Below are 20,102 nucleotides of genomic sequence, written 5' to 3'. Positions count from 1 at the left end.
CAGACTGATGGAGGGATGAAGAGATAAAGGATGAAGGTTTTTACAGACTATATTTGAATCAAGTGCCTGGAGAGTCCTTATGCAGGAGCTGGGTCTGGGGGGAATTTTGCTAAATACCTGTTCTCCAATGTGTTGAACTCCAACACTGCAGCTATTTGGGTCCCGAGATCTTCATGTGTGGACGATGTTATCTTGGTGCCTAAAATTAGGAAGCAGAGCGATGGCTTAGACACCGTGCGTTTAACTGGTTTGCAAAGGAAGGAGCAGACCTGATGTCGAAACGGTTTTCATGCCCTTACTACCCACGTAAGTTACACAGTCCCCAGGCCGTGCTTTGCTTACTCAACATACAGAAAAAGGAATAAGCACTGTGTCATGACTGTATGTACTTTTGATGACATTCTTCTGAAGATGACCTGGTACACTGAGTTCCAGTGAGGGCATTGATACATAATACAAAAAGATCCCAGTGGTTTCTAAAGGCAACAGGCAAGTGAATCTCATGAGCTCGGAAATGAACAGGGGAAATCTAGAAAAACAATCCTTCTGCAAGTAATACAGGGGGTTTGTGCCAAACCTAAGGGCGCTGGAGATTGTGCTGAAATTCACAACAGGAATGTTGTTGAGAGAATACTGAAAGAAATACTGAAAGACAAAGCTCAGCAAGGAGAAGTGTCTGTGTGGGCAATAATTCAGCAGAAGCCAGCAGTCTGCAGCCCCAGGAGCAGGGACACTGAGGGAGCTTGGGGTGCTGCCCTCAGAGAGGCAGGAAACAAAGGATGGAGCAGCACCGAGGTGTTGTGGTCATGCTCTGTTTAAAACAATGCAGCCAACAGGAACTGAGCCAAGAAAGGGTCCAAACAGTGACCATAAGTTGAACTTTGCTTAAGTAACTCAAAAATACTTATTGCTTTTCACACCCCCTCATATGTCAACAAAATAAAACCTGCATATGCATTACATGAGTTAATAGAGTCCCTCAAATTCTAGCTGGTCATGAAATTACGTCACTTAGAACTTTACCTTTTCCCCCACTCTCAAACAATACACGTGACTTAAGAGGGAAGGGAGGTCAAAGGAGACTCCACCTTTGTATTTTGGGACTTTTGGAGGGCTGTGCCCATCTCCTCCCCCATAAAGATGCCCATGGGATATGGTTCGTTCTTGTGGTGATACCACTGGCTTGCCCTTTCTGATACCAGTGCCATGGGAATTCCTGACCCATATTCTGTCATAGCAATCAATAAATCACACTGTTCATGAAATACCATATTGAACATGACCAGACTTACAGCACTGAATTGGTTCTAATCACAAATGGAGCCCAGCCACACCCAGCCCCTCTCATCTCTGAGGTCCAGCTGGAACACAGGGCAAGTGGGGTATGTTCTGCCAAATTTCATACTCTAAAAATACTTTCTGTGAAAGTGTAGGATTTCAGGTATTTGGACAGACAGATGATATACTCCTAAGAAGGGGAAGATCTTGCTGCCACTGGGCCCACTATGTCTGCAGATAAAGGGGCTTCCCTTTCCTAAATTTTTGTGTGAGGGAAGAGAACCCTGAAAGAAGGGGACCAGTCAATGTCAAAGATACTCCAGATGCTCCCTCAGAGAAGCCTACTCCCTCTTGGACTAGTGCAAAGCACAGGGTGGCTGCTCACTCATAGGAAGGTTCGGACTGGTTTGCTTCTCCAGCTCAATCCTTAGAAGATGTCACAAGTGCTACAACTCTGCTCTGAAGTTTTCCCAGGGAGTAGCTTTTTGGCCTCCTGAGCTGTTCAGCTTTCCTTTCCACATGAGACAGAAGGTGTATGTAGAACCTGCATGTTTTTGGTGTGGGCTCTACCCCTTTCTGGAGGCAGGGCAAAGTAGAGCCCTTTACAAAGGGAATACACTCCTTCCTTCTCTCGGGTAGAAACAGAGCCCATCCAGGGCAAGCACCACGCTGCAAAACATGGCAGTCACACGAGAGAGAAAGTTGTCACCGCTCTGGGAATCTGCTGGTCACATAAATAAAGCAGAACACTGTGTCAGGAAACAAACATACAGTCAGGCTTCATAAGGGAAGGGAAATCGATCTCCCTTGAACTACAGTAAATTGCTCGAGGTTCAACAGCTCCCATGCCCAACTCTGTGACTCTTCCAAGGACAGAGTGGGACACAGAGGTGGAGATTGCTTTCAGTTTTGTGCTGATTTCATCACTAAAGGGTCTTCCTTTCTTCACAAAGCAAAGTGGAAGTCACATCTCAACCAGATTTTTCTGGTCTTTTGGGTCAGTTCTAGACAGATCTATCTCACAACTGTCTCTAACCTGAAGTCTTATCTGCTGTTTTTTTGACATCTGAATCCAAATCCTCTAGGTACCCAGACCAGCGAAGATCTTGGTATCTACTGGTTTTATTAGGGCAATGATAATGCAGATGTGGTTATACTTCTTTCAGACTTCATTTTCCAAAGCTTAGTTTCCTCATCTAAATGAAAACAATGACACTCACTGATTACACAGAACTCAAAACATCCAGAATGGAGCAAGAATGTGATTTTCTGCTGTCTCTTTAATGCAATAAAACTACCCATGTTTAGCTTAGTAGATTGTAAAACCCCCACTCTCAAATGCAAACTTTGGTTATTACCCTGCTGGCTGAATTCATACAAGTGTTCTTTCTTTGCCCAAATCTTAAACCTGACAGCCACGAGTTAGAGCTACAGTGAATTTAACAATCCAAAACAATGATTGCACAGAATCAACTCACAATGGGTAATTGCATCAGGAAAAAGAGGCATGATACCGAAAGGTTTTGTTGCATCCATAGATGAGCTACCTTTATAGAATTCCTTAATCTACTAAGTATTTCTAAATGTGTTTACTCTAATTCTCCTTCAAACCTTGAATTTATACCTTTAGTTTTAATGGACTTATTCACTGAATTCTGAGTATTCTGAACAGGTTCAACTAAAACATTTGTTTTAAATAAGTGTAAATTATACACTGCAAGCCTACATTTTGTTTTCTTCATATTATACTGTTTCAGTGTATTACAAAATAGAGTTTTTTCACTTGCTCTACTATTTCAGTTTATCTTTTATATATAACTGATTAAACTTCAATAACTTAAGGATAGGGTTTACATTCTCCCTGTTGAGCCTTTATGTTTGATACATTTCACACTTGGATTTACTTCCACTCTGCAGACAAATGCAATGTGTACTTCAAAATTGTCTTCTAGTGTTTTCCATGCTCTTTACATTTGTATTACCACTGCTAGTTACTAACAGTTTTAAAAAGAGGAATTAGATGTTCTCCATTTTTTATTTTCTTGATTGCAGTACTCATAAAAATCTGGTTTATTACTCTTTGGAAGAGCATCTTTCCCGCTCTATGAGCTCTGTGCTAACCCATTCCTTTAGTCCAGAATAAAAAGATAATTATATTTTTATATTATTAGTATATTATATATTATAAATACTGCGTTGACAACGTGCAGATCTTCTCAGTTCTTTTCCAAACAATTCCCCAAACAATCAGTGTCTGAGGACCACTAACAGCCACATGACAACCAGTACAGTCAGCGCTTTTTAAAGGTCAAAATTTTCCATGTAGCCCAAATCAGAGCTGAGACTTCCAGTACTGCATTACAGAGATTTCATTTTCAGACAAAGGCATCAAGGTGCTAAATATCTGTGGATAAACTAGGAGGGACTGACTCCTAGCAAAACGACCTGCCTCTCCATCCCTCCTGCCTGCCTGGACCGTCCTAGAAGCTGTGGAGCTCCTCAGGGAAGAGACTTTTTGGCCTGTGAATCAAAGAGGTGTTTAGGCACCACGGCTGCGTTCTCAATTGCTCTGTGCTCAGCAGCTTCTAGTCCAGTCTGGCAAGATCCCAGTTGTAGTTTATGATTGATGAAGCCGGAATTTCAAGAAAGCACGTGGGATTTTTCACCTAAACTAACATTTTGGAAACAGAGACATATTAGCAGAGCACAGCCACCTGAAACTTTGGCTCTTTCTGTGATGTTTTGTGCCCTGGTAGCCAGAGAGCACTAGACAGAGCTAAGCAGAAATTATCTCATCTCTGAATGAAAGCTGGAAGTAGGAAATATCACTTAAGGGGAGTCAGTTGCGGTATCTACACCTTCCATTCATGAAATCACACAAGCCTGAAGGAAGAAAAAACAGGGAATTACCACAGAAAGATGAAGAAACTCCTTTCTCCTACTTTCTCAGTTAGCCTTACACTTGATCACTAGCTGCAGGCTGTGGTTTGTCACCTTTGAATTATTATTGTTTAAAAAAAAATATATATATATATATTATGGCTGCTATCTGACAAATGGCTTCTGCACAGGGGCTGCTCAATTTCTGCATGCTCAGAAGTTTCCATGGCAACAGGCAAGTCCTTGGTGAAACTCAAAAGAACAATTAAAAGTAAATAGTTTTTTGTATATATGTGATGCTTCCTCTGACAGCTTCAAAAGAAAAGGTGGATCCCTCTCAATTACCCATCTTTCAGGTAAGTCTAGTGAGAACTGAGGAATGAAATGCCTTTCACTTATTTCTGAAACCAGTATATATGCTCTCACTCAGCTGTGACAGTGGCAAGGTATTAAATATCCCATTGAATAATTGGAGAACAGACTTTTTTTTCCCCTCATAGTCCTAACAAGTGCAGAAATTAAATGGTGAAAAGGGGGAAGAGATGAAAATGAAATCTTGGTCTAGCAGCAGCTAAATCCTGATGTAAATGGAATTGGTTGAATTCTCTGTCTCTGCTCCCCGTCTAACCATTATCAGTGTTGTGTCCAAGCAGTCAAACGTCTTCTCCAAGCAGCATTCCTGCTCTGTCTCATCACCAGACACGTGGCTGGAGGCTGACACAACACAAGGATATTGGTAATAATATGCAGAAAAGCTCTTCAGACACATTGTTAAAAGCCTTTTTAAAAATGACCTTTAGTTGCATGCTCCAAGTCGCAAGTGTTTGACAGAGACTTCTTTCTGATGTGTGCAAAGCCTGGTCAAGTGTAAATAGAGAAGAGGAGCATTTTTGCTCCTAAAATCCTAAAACTAGAACAAGGGTGCTCTGGGAAGGTCTCTAGATCAGCTAAGCAGCTGACAAACTGTAAAAAACTCATTAAGGAGCATGACAAGTAACATATGGGAAAAAAACAGAGAAGAAGCATGACTGGAGGAAGATCAGTTGTTCTCTGTGGTTCCTAAACATTTTTACAACAAAAATCATAAATGATCACAGCAAGAGAAGGACCTGCTCTGTTATCTTGGGCATTTCCAAGCCTGGAGAAATGTGTGTCTCATTCCAGCAGAGACAATTGCTGCTGCAGTTTGAGTGGTCTTTAGAAGTGCCCTTTGGAGGACCATGGAAAAAGCAGAAATTTCTACTGTGCTTTTTAAAGATTGTTCCATGTTTATTTATGACAAACATGTACACAAAGTCCCCTGGAGAGCTAGCAGAAGAGGGGAACTTTCCTTATTTCAGACAAAATTTAAAATCCCAGTGAATTTCCAGTGCCTGCTCTCTGTTAAATTTCTTAGGCGTTCCAAGGGATCTGGAACTATATAGTCAGAACAAATTGACACTTGCTCTGCCTCTTTATCAACTTCTGTATTTTAAAGTAATATTTTATGGCCCAAACAAAATGCATTTAACTTTCTCATGTGAGTTCATACCTTTTTTGCTAAGTTGGTCTGTCCTTCTACTCCTCATAGGGCACATGACAATTTTCTTTTTGTCAATCAGTTAGAGGCCATCAAAAAAACTCTGATCACACCAGAATGAAGGAAAAAAATTTCTTCCACAGTGGACTCTCATCACTGTTTTGGTTAAATACGGGTAAGTATGATATTGACTGAATTTCCTTTGTCAATGAACTCTAAATCTCTAACTATCTTCCTTATGAGTGCCAAATAACCTTGGAAGAGAAAGTAATAAAGATAAACAATGTCATTGAAATCAGGCTTTTATCTCCAAGTAGCTCTTTAAGAATGGTTATTTACCACTAAATCAAATATCAAGGAAAATATTAAAAGGTTACCGAGTCAATAAGATATAAATGCAATAAGAATTTGAAGCTGTAGGAACTGAAGATTTTGATCGTTCAGCATGCCAGTTTTACCACTGGTCTCTAGTTTTTATGTTTGCACTTCACATTGCCTAAGAAAAATAATCCTCTTCAAACAAAGACATTTACAAATTTCACTGTGAACTTAAATATTTCCCCCCATAATAACTTCTCTAATATTACTTGAACTGAAGCGTTTACAGCACTAGCATCAGCTACCAATTACTTGTGTGTCCTGGGGCAGTGCATCAAGGAATTGAGGCCATCATTGATTCCTCATGCTCAGCTCCATTCAAACTTGCATAAAATTGCTGTGCATACTCCAAAGGCTGTACGTTCTAAATCATGAGAGTTTTTTCCATTACTTTCAGTGGTTTTTGTGGCATATCACTGGACTTCTTTTCAGGTATTTTCAGGTTTATACCAGCACAGAGCAAGGATCTGATAGACCAAAATGACTGGAGAAAGGAACAGGGATATGTTTTAATTAATTTTAGCATTTTATCCCCACTACACTTTTCAAAGGGCTGTTCTGCATGCTTAAGATTGTAGCTCTATGGACAATTACTGACCGATGCAGCTGCACCAAAGTGATCCAGTCAAAACCAGGGGTGGTTCTACAGACACAGAGGACTGTGCCACCCTACAAACTAACCTACACAAGGTATAGTGAAAACACAGCTGAAAAAGTTTTCCTGTGAGGCACCCAAAAAAAAATGAAAACTTTTAAATTGGCCTTGACGTCAGAGCATGACACTTAGCACATTAGCCAGGAGACACTGACTTGTAAAGGTTCGGCCTCAGTGATCAGCCTACAGAAGACAGATCAACCTACTGCAAGTTCTTTATGAAAAAAATTGCCAAGAGCCGTCTGATTTTTTGAAAGTACTAAGAGTGTGTGAGTTAAAAAGCATTCATGTAGCAATAGTAGGCATTTCACCCATGGTCAGTCACATGCAGTGTCAGCCAAAATTAGGAAGCCCTTTCAATAAAGAAAAGCTGGAGAAGTCAGAGATCATCTGTGCTAGAGAAGTCAAGAAATCTTGGTGAAGTCAGGAAAAAGTGGCAATCATATCAAGGTAGTAGGAGATAACCAATGCAGATAAAAGAGAGAGGAAGAAAAAAACCTGATTCAAATGTGATTTTTACTAATTGGGTTTTTTTTGTTGTTGGTTTGGTTTTTTGTTTGGTTGGTTGGTTTTTTGGGGGGGGGTGTTTGGGTTTTTTGTGGGTTTTTTGTTTGTTTGTTTGTTTGTTTTTGTTTGGGTTGGGTTGGGGTTTTTTACTAAATAGTTTTTACTAATATGGTTTAAAGAAAACATGAAGGATATTAAAGTAAAAAAACAGCCAGTAAAATTGAACACTTTTAGGGTAACAGAAGCTAGGTCAGGGAAACCTTGAGGAAGGTTATCAAACTGAAAGCAAAAATCTAAGAAAATGTTTCTGAGGAAATTATGACAAACCAGTAACTAGGGCCATTTCTTCAGGAATGACTTGAGGAGCTGTTTTTAAAAGCCCTGACCAGTACACCCCAGAAACTTTATTAGCGGAGACTTCCTGAAGTCTCTTACTACCAAAACTATTGCAAGAGTCAGCAGCATCACAACAAGTTTTCTCTTCACTTGATTTGCGCCAAAAACTCCCCCCACATATACTTGTTCACAATAAGCAAGGTGTCACCTCAGATACAACTTGGCCCTTCAATAATTCACATTGAGCCCACAAGCAGCTACACAAGACCACTTCTTAAGCAGCAGAATGCACTTGCTAAGGGAGCAAATTGTGTTAAGGAACAAAACTTAATCATAAACTTGTGTGCTACAAAATGCAAGGGGGACACAAAGTAAGATGTTCAGAACGAACCACCGCAGTCAAGGCAGCGGAGTCATTCCAGAGAGTCAAAATCTACACAGACAGATGTCAGGCTCTGAAAGTTTTCTTTTCCCAAATATGAAAATGCCTCAGAAGTTGAACAAAGAGCCAAGAGAGAGAAATGTGTGCAAATTAAAAGTGTAAAAGGTAGTTATTAGATGGTGCTAACAACAGGATTGGCTATCACAACTTCGTGCCCCAGTGCAATGGGTGATGAGCCTCTGGATGCATTCCCAGTGGGGACACATGCGGAAGCACACCTGTATAATGCCTGCATTCATGGATGCGCAGCCAGACAGGCAGACTAACATGGACAGAGAGCAGCCAGCCTGAGAACTGAGGGCAGGCTCACACAGGGAGTATCACCGTCCTTTCACATATGGGGAAAAAAGCAATGCATCAGTAAAGATGCTTTGCAGATAATTTGTGTATTTCCCTGCCTTCATATGCTTTCACATCATTACTGTGCTGGTTCTAGCTGGAATGGAGTGAATTTCCTTCACAGTAACTAACATGCTTTGGATTTGTGCTGAAAACAGTGCTGGTAATACAGGGATGTTTTCCTTACCCAGTGTTTCCTGTAGAGTTTCATTTACAATTTAAAAATCTTTATGGGACATTGGGATACAGGTTGTAAGTACTGTATGGGAGATCACCATGTTTTGCTTTTGTTGTTGTCACTTTTGGCTTACCAGACCCACAGATGTTTGCCCTGGCAGAGGGGCAAAGCAGGTGAAGGATTCCCATTGCATCAGGGTGCTCAGAAAATCTGGAGCAGTGGGCATGAACAGCACAGCCCTGGTTCTTCTGAAAAGGACCAGTGGCTGAGAGAAGCTGCAGGGTCTCATGTGCTTAAATGCTGGTTTCATGAAACATAGATCCTACAGCTGTCCCAGTGTAAGTACTAGCTGAATTTCTGATTTTCCAAGAAGTCAGTTCAAACTTCCAAATTATTTCCAGTAAGTACTAATTAAGTTTCTAAATTCCTCAGTGAGCTACATAGGTAATGCTCCGGGAATGTGAAAGCTGTTAATATACCCAGCTCTTCTCTCTAGCCCAGAAATAAAACATTATCTGATGATGATACAATAGACTTCAGATGGAGACAGTGAATTGTGCATGAAAACCACCTTGTAACACTGAAGAGGGCACTACCTCCCTCTCTGAGCTCTGACTTCAGCTTCCCTGACAGAGGGCTGAGGGAAAACCTCACACAGTCCTGCTCAGGACTTTCTTTCTCTTCACAATCTGATAAATGGAAAATAATTCTGTTTCATTTGAATCTTAGTGCAGCCAGTAGATGGCACAGGCACCAGAGGTGTGCTGTCATGCAGCTGTGTGTTTCTGCAAAGCAGTACAGAGCAGTTAATGAACGTTTCTCACAGCTGCTTAATGAAATGCCGGCAGTTGCATTGATCTCTCTCTCTTTTCCCAGTCAAGGCTGAAGCTTCACCTGTGCAAATCACAAGAGCAGGCTCAGTCCTCACACAGCCAAGGGAGGTGTGTATTCTCAAAGACAACCTGACTTTGCCTTGTCTTCTCCTATTTTTTGATTTATGCCACATCATCCTTGTAGGGAAGTACTCGCAGTTTTCCTCTGGCTGGACTTTCAGGGGCTGCAGAGCATCATCCTGTCAGGTACACTAGTGGTGACAGGGAGCATGTGTCAGAGAAATTATAAGAAACATTAATCAAAAAGTCAGGCAATGGCAGACCTACCACAGAAACTGTTATCCCAGTTATTGCAGGGACAGAAAATGAGGTAATTTCCCGGCTGGCCATGTCCTCTCTGACACACAGATCCCCAAACGACCATTTTTCATTGGATTTGCCAAATAAATGCAGGAAAAGCTTCTCAACAATCTCTTGATTACTATCAAGTCATAACAGACAAATGGCCAATTCAGAATGGCAGTCTGGCATCCTTTTCTTGTAACATGGAGATCATTTGGAGGGGGCAGAGGACACTGTAGAACCTTCTGTGTCTTATGGCAGTTTCAACTTCAAGTAAACATGATCCTAAAATACCACAGTGACAAAAAATACTGCTGAGGGAAACACAAATAAGTCACCATGTCATAGTATGTAGTCATCATTTTGTGCAATGTTCATTGACTTGAACAAAATGATGAAACTTTATTCCCTGGTGAGAAGTTGAAGTAATGCAGGCCTATTTATAGCCCCCAAACACAGAAAGAACACCTATCATCTCTACAGTCCAACTTCCATCTCACCTTTCAGTTGTCGTGAATATTTTTGGTTGCAGAAGGCAGAAATAGATAGCAAACTAATTAACTCATTGACTTGATTCTCCCATTCAAAATGTTGCCATCTTTAGGAAATAGCAGAGGACACAAAGGGTCATCCCTTACTGCAGAGCTCAGCGTACTGCATGTATTTTGGGTTACATTTTGGTTGCACTGGGTGGCTTTTCCTTTTGCAAAAATATCCCTATAATTGCAATACATAAAATAATCTTCAGCTCCAGAACGTTTATGCTCAATTCATGCAAATATTTAATCCTCTATTACATAAAACATGAGCTGACACTGCACTTATTGTCATGAGCACTTCATTAAACACATTCTTGGTCATGTATAATGTAGTAGACATTGTTTGCTAAAGGAGCAGGTCAGTTGGCGTGTATTGGCTTACATTTTAAATCCCCACTAGCCAAGCCATGAAAATAATTTTCAGTCTGATTGTCACACATAAAAATGGGAGAAAAAACTTGGAGATCTAGCAGAGTTGCTCTTGAACAAATTCAGTTCCAACATGCAATATTGAAATATCAATTTTAAGATGTGCTTGTAGAAGATTAATTCATTTTTTGATTTGATTAATTGTGTACATAAAAATGGCAATAGCAATTTTATGCAGCTTAATAAACTAATATTTTTCACTTTTCCTCAAGACAGTCATCCGGCTAAACAGTCACACAACTCTCACAAGGATTTTGCTAGTCATTCGTGTTCCTCCAGGATGCAAAAAGATAATTTCCCAACTGCTCCCTCTCTCTAAATTACTCAGGAATTAACTTCTGGATTCTGAAGAAATCCTTCTACACTCCTCCAACTCTGTGAGGAAGGGGTGCATATTCACTGGTGTGCCAGCACTCCCACCAAAGCAGAGGCTCACCTACAAATCTCAGAAGTACCAATCTGCACAAAATTCATGTCATTTTGGCTTGAACTTGGATATGGGTGTACCAAAATGGAATAACAATAGGATGCAAGGTTTCTGTAATACTGGAACACAGTTTCAGATAAGGGCGTGAGTGGTGTGATCATTCCAAAGGGCAACAGTGGGTAAAGCTACACAAGAAAGATGAGTGGGAAGAAAAAAATCAAAATAAATGGGAGAGTGAGTAGAAAAGAAAGCCTCCCCCTGTGGTCAGGCAGGACAACAGCATAAATGGAGGCATGAAGAGGAAGAAGCTGAGAAGAAGGAAATTGAATTCAGCTTAGTTCTGATTTTTCTCCCTGAAGCTCTCTCAATTCCACTCACCTTGACTTCTGGGCAAGCACCAAGGAGGGACTCCAACCCTCTGGGCTCCCTGTTTGGCATCAGCTCCACAAATGGTAAAAGGCACAGCTAATTTAGAATAGAATTGTTTAATTTAGTGGTTCAGTGTCTAACAAGTGCTGCTTAACGTGGTGTGAGAACTGGCCACCAGCAGCAAGGGTATCGTTAATTAATTAATTCAATAAAGCTTAAAACTGGCCTGATTGTCAATCTTTTAAACACTCCCATCACTGCAAGCCCAAAATCCCTGAGAGAGATAGATAGATAGATAGATAGATAGATTGATGGATGGATAGATATGTACACATCTATTTTGTTGCAACAGTCTACACAGAAATAGGCATTTTAGAGTGCACACAGGATCTCCCCCCAAAAATGGAACCAGTGGGAAAAGTCTTGGGTTCTATCTGCCTAATGCAAAGTTGTTTTTCTGATAAGACTCCTGTGAGAGAGAAGACCCAGTGATCCTCCTCTTCCAATACATCTTGACTCTGGAATAATGATTGGATTTCTCTCTTGTCTAAATACATGGAAAGTGATCCTTCCAACTGTTACATGCAACTATACCATACTGCTGATTTAAAATGGTCTGTGAAAGCAAAGAAACCAGACACAAATCTCTCAAGAACACTTGAGCTTGTTAAAACTGGGCAAAAATGTTGCAGCTTCCAGATACATGCCTCTTCTAATAATTTGGCATCCAAGACAGAGTTACAACTGGAAGTGATAATGTAAAGACAGCTCATGTCAAACATTCTACAATAATCTCACTTGCATATTTCCTTTCAACTGATCAGTTATCTAGCCACAAGGAGAAAAAAAACCAACCCAAACCTCAAATAACTTCTAGCAACAGGGCTTGAAGTAAGAGAAGAAGTAATTTTCAGGAACTGACATTTCAGGAGGGAGGCCTCAACACTTCTACTCACATTTAACAGATCCTAATGTAGCTTGAAAAATATTTTAAACAAAAGTTTAAAATAAAATCTTTTCTGAATTGGGTTTGGTAATTTTTCAAATTATAGTTAGATCAAAGGTTTTTGCTGTATGTAGATTTACTGCCATGGGATTTTTTTTCAGGACCTGTAGTTCACACATGGATCTTCTGAGGTCTTTTCTGTTCCAGCCTTTAAAGAAACGTGCAGCCTACCATCCAAGCATGACCATCTCTCAGAAAAAAATTGTGACAACACTTTTCCCTCAGGATTTCTCACTTTACGTGAAATACTGAGGTTCAGAGACTCAGAGGTTGACAGGCTGGTTTGCTGCAGTTCAGGATTTAGTCCTATTGGCCATGACAAGGTGCAGTCAGTGAAGCTGTTAGATAACAATTTCAGTATGTCCCACTTCAGAAATCAAGCAGTAACCCTGCATTTTCTCATCTCATAAGCCATTAAAAGTAACCATTTTTTTCCAAAAGTCCCTCACTGTACAGGAAATGAACCCACCTGGATGTCCCCATGATTTCACAAGAAAATCTCTGGAGGCTTGGGTTGTGTCTGTTTTTGCATCTCCCCTGCAGCTGAGCAGTCTCAAGCCCCCAGCCACTTCTGACCTAGGGGCAGACCCCTGGCTGCTCCTCACCAGCAGAATGGTGAGAAAATGGAACAACTTCACCTTAATCACAAGGTCAAGCTGTAAACTACAGCAAGGTTCCCATGCTCCTCACCTCCAACAGAGAAATTCTATTGAATTTCACTCAGCCTGTGCACTTTGTTTTTTGGCAAACAGTGCTCATTCTGACACAACCTCGCCGTGTGAGTACACAAGTGAATATATATTTGGAATATATATTTACTTTAAAGCAAAGCCTTAACTTAGAACAATGTATAGTGTGCTGGGCATGTAACCTGTGGGAATAAGATTCAGTGCCTTTTTAATAAAATCTGTAGGTTCAGGGAGTATGTTTTCCTTACAAAGCCTGCTGTGAGAGGAGGAATTCTCCACAAAAACTATGTATTTCAGTAAGAGGCAACAATTCTTCCTTAATTTTTTCCATCCTTCCATTTCCTCCTTGGTAAATGAGTATAATATACTTTCACTAACTACAGAGGAGGAAGTAATTTAATTTACTGTCAACGGATAATGTTGTATTTCTTAATGCTACATAAACTGCCCTTAACATTGGCTAACCTCACCCCTATGAAATAGAGTTAGCAAATACCTACTGCCTGCTTTTATGTGTCCCTGTCCATTTCATAACTGGGAGCTCTGAACTTAACTATTGGAACTTAATTATTGGAAGCAGAAGCAGGAAGTAATACACACCAGTAAATGTCTTCACACACCCCAAAAAATTGGTTTTGCTTGTGAAACCATAGTCACTGAAACCTTGATGTTCAGATTTGACAACAGCAACAATAACTGAGCAGCTGAGACTCAAATGTGACCACTGCCACTGCTATGTGATACCCCACATGGCATTCATATATGCCACTCATGTGAAACCCCCATCAAGTTTCTCCATTAAAAAATTAACGTTACTGCATACTGGGAGTACACATCAGGAAAATATTCTGGACCCACTGCTGTGTTGTACCTGAACAAGATGACTGAACAGTTACCTAATGGAAGCCAAGCAAGTCCTGGAGCAATGCAGTTTTCCAGTCCATTACCAACTCAGACTCATTGTGAACCCCCAAACTGGTTATTTATCTTAGTGGGGTTTTTTATTGGCAATGTAACTTTTCAAGCTGTAACTGAAATATTAGTGCATATTTTCTTCTCATTTGTTCCTTGCTCAATCCTTGAGTCCAAGCAGATGGAGGAACAACAACAACAAAGTGCTTCTATCCCTCTGTATTTCCACTGTCAGTTGCTAGAATATACAGTCTCAATCTGTTAGATTACTAAAAATTCTGCAGAAGAGGTCAGATTTCATAGAAACCCCAGAGGGTTTAGTGAAAGTAATCTAGGAAAGCAGAAAAAGGTAAGTATTCTCTACCACACATCAACACAAACAGCTTAAAGAGAAGCACAGATGAGCCAGAACGCTTGGCATCAAGAGAGGCTCTGTGTAAAGAGGTGTTTCCAACTCATCATAGGGTGACAGTAATAAGTAGAGTAGATTTTTTAAGACAAATAGATTTGGTCATGAAGTGGCTGCTTCTAAAACCAGTCATCCTGGCAGGTAGCCCATGCAGTCGCAGTGCTTCACACCAGGAAATTCAGCTTTCTGGGATACAGGTAAACAATTTCAGAAGGGTGAGCCACAGCACAGAAAAGAGCAGCCCCTGTCTGCTGGCAGCTTCACAGCTCTGAACATGCACTTTGTTCAGAAGCACTACTGTGATCCAGAAGGACATGTTTTCAAACAGGCTTCTCATCTCGAGAATTCAAAATCTGTCCTTCCCTCCAACTGCTTAATTATCCTTGAAAAAGAGGAACTTCCATGAAAACAGAACTTACAGATATCAAATTATTTTTAACTTCTATTTTACTCTCATCTTCTGTTTAAAATCGCAGGGAGCAGCTAGAGATAAATATTAGAGGATCCTTTCTGAAATGAAGTGTGTTTTGCAGACTCATAGTCAGCATGACACCCTGATGCTAACAGGAACAAGGAGCACAGAGAGGAGTTCAGCAGACAAGAGGAGTGCAAACTGTCATCACTTCCTTCTTTCCAGGACTGACTAACGAAACTTCACAGGACCTGCTGTATCAGAAAGTTCGGTTTCCTGAGAATCTCAGTGTTTCCTGTGAACTGCCTCACTTTGATCAGACATTGTCAGCATATTGAGCCCACGTTGTATCACAACAAAGCATTTCATTCTGACTCCTCTGACAGCAGTTCGGAGCCAGGCATTCCAAACAATGCTTGGGTAAGGCCGTTACGAGTTCATTGACCCTTGAAATCATTGAATTTTAAACTTCCACTCCATAAGGCTTTTCCAGCTTGCTTGTGTTTCGGACTCTTGCAGAGTGCAGAAACTGCTTATGCATTGAGGCCTGTCTGCTTTTTTTTTCTCAAAACACCAGTTTTCTAATCAAAGAAGGGGACAGCAATGCATTAAGTAAGGTGCTTACATGTAGGATTACTCCACAGCATGCATATTGTCTCAGTGTTTTAAGGAAGAGAACTTTTTATGTGCCAGCTTTGCCACTGATTGCGCAACTGGCCTATAAGGCAGTAATTAATAATTTATCAGAATCAAAAAGGGGTTGCAGGTTTATTCAAACATTGCGGCTAACAACACTCAAAATTCATTTTTGCGAGAGATTGGCAACATCCTGTCTCTTTTTGCTCAAAATAATCAATGAGCTTTTAGTTCACTGTTCTTTTTCATCTGCATCTAATGCACCTCTTGCATTAGAAAATGTTTTCACTTATACCCTGTGTGCTCGATTAAACCTCAGTGAGTACTATAGCTGTAAAGTAAGAGTAATTTTGAGGACACCTGTGAATGAATGAGTAGAATAACAGTAATAGCTTGGCCAGTTTTTTCTAAGCCACTGCTGCCGTTACAGCGCCTCTGTCATGACACCAATTCTGACAAAACAGTAATCCTATCAGGAACTCAATAGTAAGCTGCTCAAAGCTGGTGATTTTGTGCTTTATACTGATTTCTTCTGTTTTCCACTCCCTTTTCTTCCTTTACATCTTTCCTACTCATCCTCCCTTTCCCCTCCTCTCTCACCACTATCTTACCCTTCCTTCCCCTCCTCCTTTTCCCTTGCTTCCTCCCTCTCTGTCCCTCCTGACTTGTGAAATCCAAAAATTCAGTAAACAGAATCTGAGAAACACAAATTCCAAGGCAGTAAAAATAATTTTAAAAGCCTGAATACTTAACAACCTATTGAATTTTCACACCTGCATGCCAGGTGGGTGAATCACTTTGTGCTTTCAGACAAGACTCACAGATTCAAACCCATCCTGCAGGAGGATTTGGTGCTGTGACTTGCCCTGTCCTTTAACCCGGTTTACACATCCCAAATTCCCCATTAGTTGTCCATGGACTGAATCAGCCCTCCTGGGTGGAGGATCGTGAAACAGCAGCACCTGAGTCCATCTTGGAAATGCCCTGGGGGAAGTTCCCTGTCTCTGCTAACTCTGACTGGGAATCCAGCTTCTTAATCTGGCCACCTAAGAAAAGGTCTAAAAGCTGGTTGATGTAGACCCTTCCCTTTCTGGCCTTTCTTCCCCTTTTCCCTCACAGGATTGAGCATGCTGGGACTGGGCACATCTTTAATCTCAAGGGTAGGAGCTTGTAATATTCCACCTCCCAAATGAGAATTTGCTCCAGCAATATCTCATGTTGCTGTTTCTAAAATAAAGCTTCCCATTTCATGGGTGGCAAATATTCAGGTAATGTGAAATTGGAAGCATTGATGGGTAGTTTGTGGGTGGATTCTCTTCAATATCCTTAGTGAAACCAGGTCAACTTAACAGGTTCTCTTAAATGGGATTTTTTACTGTAATTTTCTCCATCTCCAGGTAATATACAAGAAGACCAGGATATTCTTTTTCTTCTATAGATTTGACTTGTGCATGTTGCAAGTCTGCTTTTGATGACAAATAGTTTGCTAACTTTTTATTGTATTTTCATTTGATAATATAAATGCAAATTATCCTATATGTACCCAAAGAGGGAAAAAAAGTTATTTATATTTTAAAAAGCTCCTTGGGGAAAATATTAATATCATTGTAGGAAAAAAGTGTAAGTTTTCCTACAGGGGTAAAGGTTGCTGTTGAGCTAATTTTTTTAAAACTGGACATCTGTTTTCTAGTACATTGTTTCAAGACGTTTAATACACTGAGCTCTCCCATGCTAAAATTAATTACTGTCCTTTGATAATATACTAAACATTACAGGGAATATAAATCTTGTTGGGAAAGGGGAGTTGGAAACATAATGTTCTGTTTTATGTGTTTGGTTTATTCCAACCCAAAACATAGAATTACAGACTCAGAGAATCAAATGAGATTGGAAAAGTCCTTTAAAACCACTGAGTCCAACTTAAGTGTCTAACACTGAAAATCTGATAGTTCAAATCCTTGGTTCACATATGAGTAAATACTGGAAGAAGGCATGGAAATACTTCAGCTAATATTCTGGTGAAATAATCAGTGTAGCAATATCATCTGCAAGGTTTAAGGTTTTAAAAGTAATCTAAAACCTCTCTACCAGATTTCCTACTTCATTTTAAAAATGCTTTTCCAACCATTCGAGTAAAGTGATTATTAAAATGTTAAAAATGAAGAGCACTGGCAAGTCCTTCACATCATGGCTTTGAGGAGTAAAAATTGTTGATTAAACCTAAAAAAGGCTAATGACAGAATATTAAAAAATCTGCAGGATTTAGCAGGGGATTGACAATAATAAGATTGTATTAATTTTCTCAGCTGCTCAGTGATTCTTCATAAGGAAAAAGACTGTGGACATCTACTTAAAGACACTACCTGTAAGAGATGTCTTCTACTTCACTAATTTTGAGAGCTGTAATCAATGCATCAAGACTTTTTTTTCATACAGGTGCATAATTCTACTTATATGTAGGACTTCTCCTCATGCAAATACATGTTGGACCTGGCTTTTCTCTTTAACCAAAAACCAGACAAAAAACCCCAGATACATTCTGACTGTCTAGGGTAAATGAAAGAGTACAAATTTGGATTCACTAGTATAAGACCTAGTGAAACTGCCTGCGTCTGTGGCTAGGAAAAAGCTCCATATCCTAAAATGTGTCATGTTTCAGAAGTGAGTTTGTTTCACTCTTGAATAAAATCCAGGGTTTTGATTATGTCTGAAACAAATTAATCAGAAACAGGCAGGCACAGCTGCAAGGTTTTTCACTGTTGATACAATCACAAGTTTAAGTTTATATGTGGGTATTTTTAGAGCATGATTCAAGCAATAAATGAGGCATTTTACACATCCCAATAACTAAAGCAGGTTCTCAACACTCAGAAATTAGTATTCTAAGTTCCCTGTCCCCCACCAATGTTAGGTTTAGATAAATTGAATCAAAAATACAGAAACACTTTGCCTTTCCCTCAAGATGCCTGATAATTAAAAGATGAAAAACAATCCATGTGCTAACGAGAATAAAATAAATGAGTGGGAAAAGCAGGTTTATTCAAAAAAAGGTCTGGAGGTTTTATGGCAAAACATGCTACTGTCTTCACTGAGTCACCCTCCTGCAACCCACATGGTTACCAAAACAAAGTTATTCGGGCATCACTAGTGCACAGTGACTGTATGACATGTTTTCTGCTTCTACTGGGACGTGGAGCAAGAAGTGAAGCAAAATCTAACAAAGGTAACAAGGAAAGGAAACCTGTTAGCATGTTGTGATGAAGTGCTGTGAAGTGGTCAACATAACGTCTGTATTTGAAAGTGTTAGGTCGGTGCAAAGGCAATGTGTCTGGCAAAAGATGAAAAGCATTCTTTTGCGTGAATAAAATATCATCTAAATGAGAAAAAAAATGATAAATAGGAGAAATTAGAGAGAACACATTGCTTTCAGAAACACAATTTACAAAAAAAAATAGTTTATAAAAAGGATGGGTATTTATAAACCTTTTAATGCATCATTAGCAGGAGATTAATGAGAATCTATATGCAGAAAAATACATGGAAAGTTTGTACTATTTATGCTGAGGTTTTCTTCACAGCAAAGTTTTAAGCAAATGTAGAACAGTAAGTGCTACAAATTTATTACCAGAAAACTCTGTAAGAAGGGTCCCACAGACCCATTTTAAAAGCCTTGATGATGTCCACAGTTAGCAAACGCTTTAAGGGCAGACTCGTGCTTCTAACATTGGTAGTAACAAACCATTATTTCTCTCCTTGACCCAATAATCAGAACATCAGATTTGTTCATCTCCCAGTGCTGGGTCAATAGTTGTTAGTATGAGATGTGGAACAGAAAAAAAAAAAAAAAAAAAAAGACAAGACAGAAAAGTGTGTTTCTGGCCCCTTTTTCCACACACAGATCATCAGGCTGCCCCTGCAAGGAGCATCTCCTTCCGCAGCCACATGAATTCTCTTGGGTTACCTGTGAGACACATGGCATGGTTCAGCCAATTCTGTGTGTGCACAGCCCATGACAGAGAAGAACATTTCCAAGTTTGAAAAATTAATAAGCTTCAAGTTTGAATATGCCCCCGATCCTGTCTCTGTAACCCATTTCTGCCCCTTACAGCTGGCCTTGGTTCTCACAAAATCCACGAGGCCTTTTTTAGCAACCATACTAAGACAATGACATCAGAAAAATGGTGAAGCTGTGGCATGACCCCTAAAACACTCAATGTCTCCCATCAGTTCATCTTCCCACATAATTTCTGAAGTGTTTCCTCTATTTGCATTAATTAAAAAAACCCCTAATTATGGCTTCTTTTTTGTTTTTCTATAAGTCCTCACTAACTCAGTTTGAATCACTCACTTTACTCCAGATTTATCCACGGGCCACTGGAGCAAAATTTTACCATGGGCACCCTTGACTTCTTGACAAATTCAAAACAAAATATAATTAAAAAACCAGATGAGAATAAGAACTTAAGCAGCTTTCATTATAAAGAATAATTTAACCAGAATCTTTAGGTTAGAGTTAAGGGCAGCCTTCACAAAGGCAACCACAGCTGTGTTCCCTGTCTGTGGCTGGGAACAACATCCATTTTTAAG

General features: G+C 39.9%; 2 protein-coding genes across 3 annotated transcripts in view; both read right to left on the bottom strand.

The window, feature by feature from the left end:
- The window catches only part of LOC109146432, a 1,056,471-nt gene that overhangs the window by 535,410 nt on the left and 500,959 nt on the right, over positions 1-20,102 (bottom strand). The window lies entirely within an intron of this gene.
- LOC109146428 overlaps positions 1-20,102 on the bottom strand; it is a 51,403-nt gene that overhangs the window by 13,555 nt on the left and 17,746 nt on the right. For both annotated transcript variants that reach the window (XM_039566867.1, XM_039566868.1), the window contains exon 4: positions 118-199. The gene's annotated coding sequence lies outside the window, so the exon portion shown is untranslated. The remainder of the gene's footprint in view (positions 1-117; positions 200-20,102) is intronic.

The sequence above is a fragment of the Corvus cornix genome, chromosome Z (genome assembly GCF_000738735.6).
Source record: "Corvus cornix cornix isolate S_Up_H32 chromosome Z, ASM73873v5, whole genome shotgun sequence".
In the NCBI taxonomy this organism is placed as follows: domain Eukaryota; kingdom Metazoa; phylum Chordata; class Aves; order Passeriformes; family Corvidae; genus Corvus; species Corvus cornix.
Note: the sequence above shows the minus strand (reverse complement) of the source record. Positions and strands in the feature narration are given on the sequence as shown.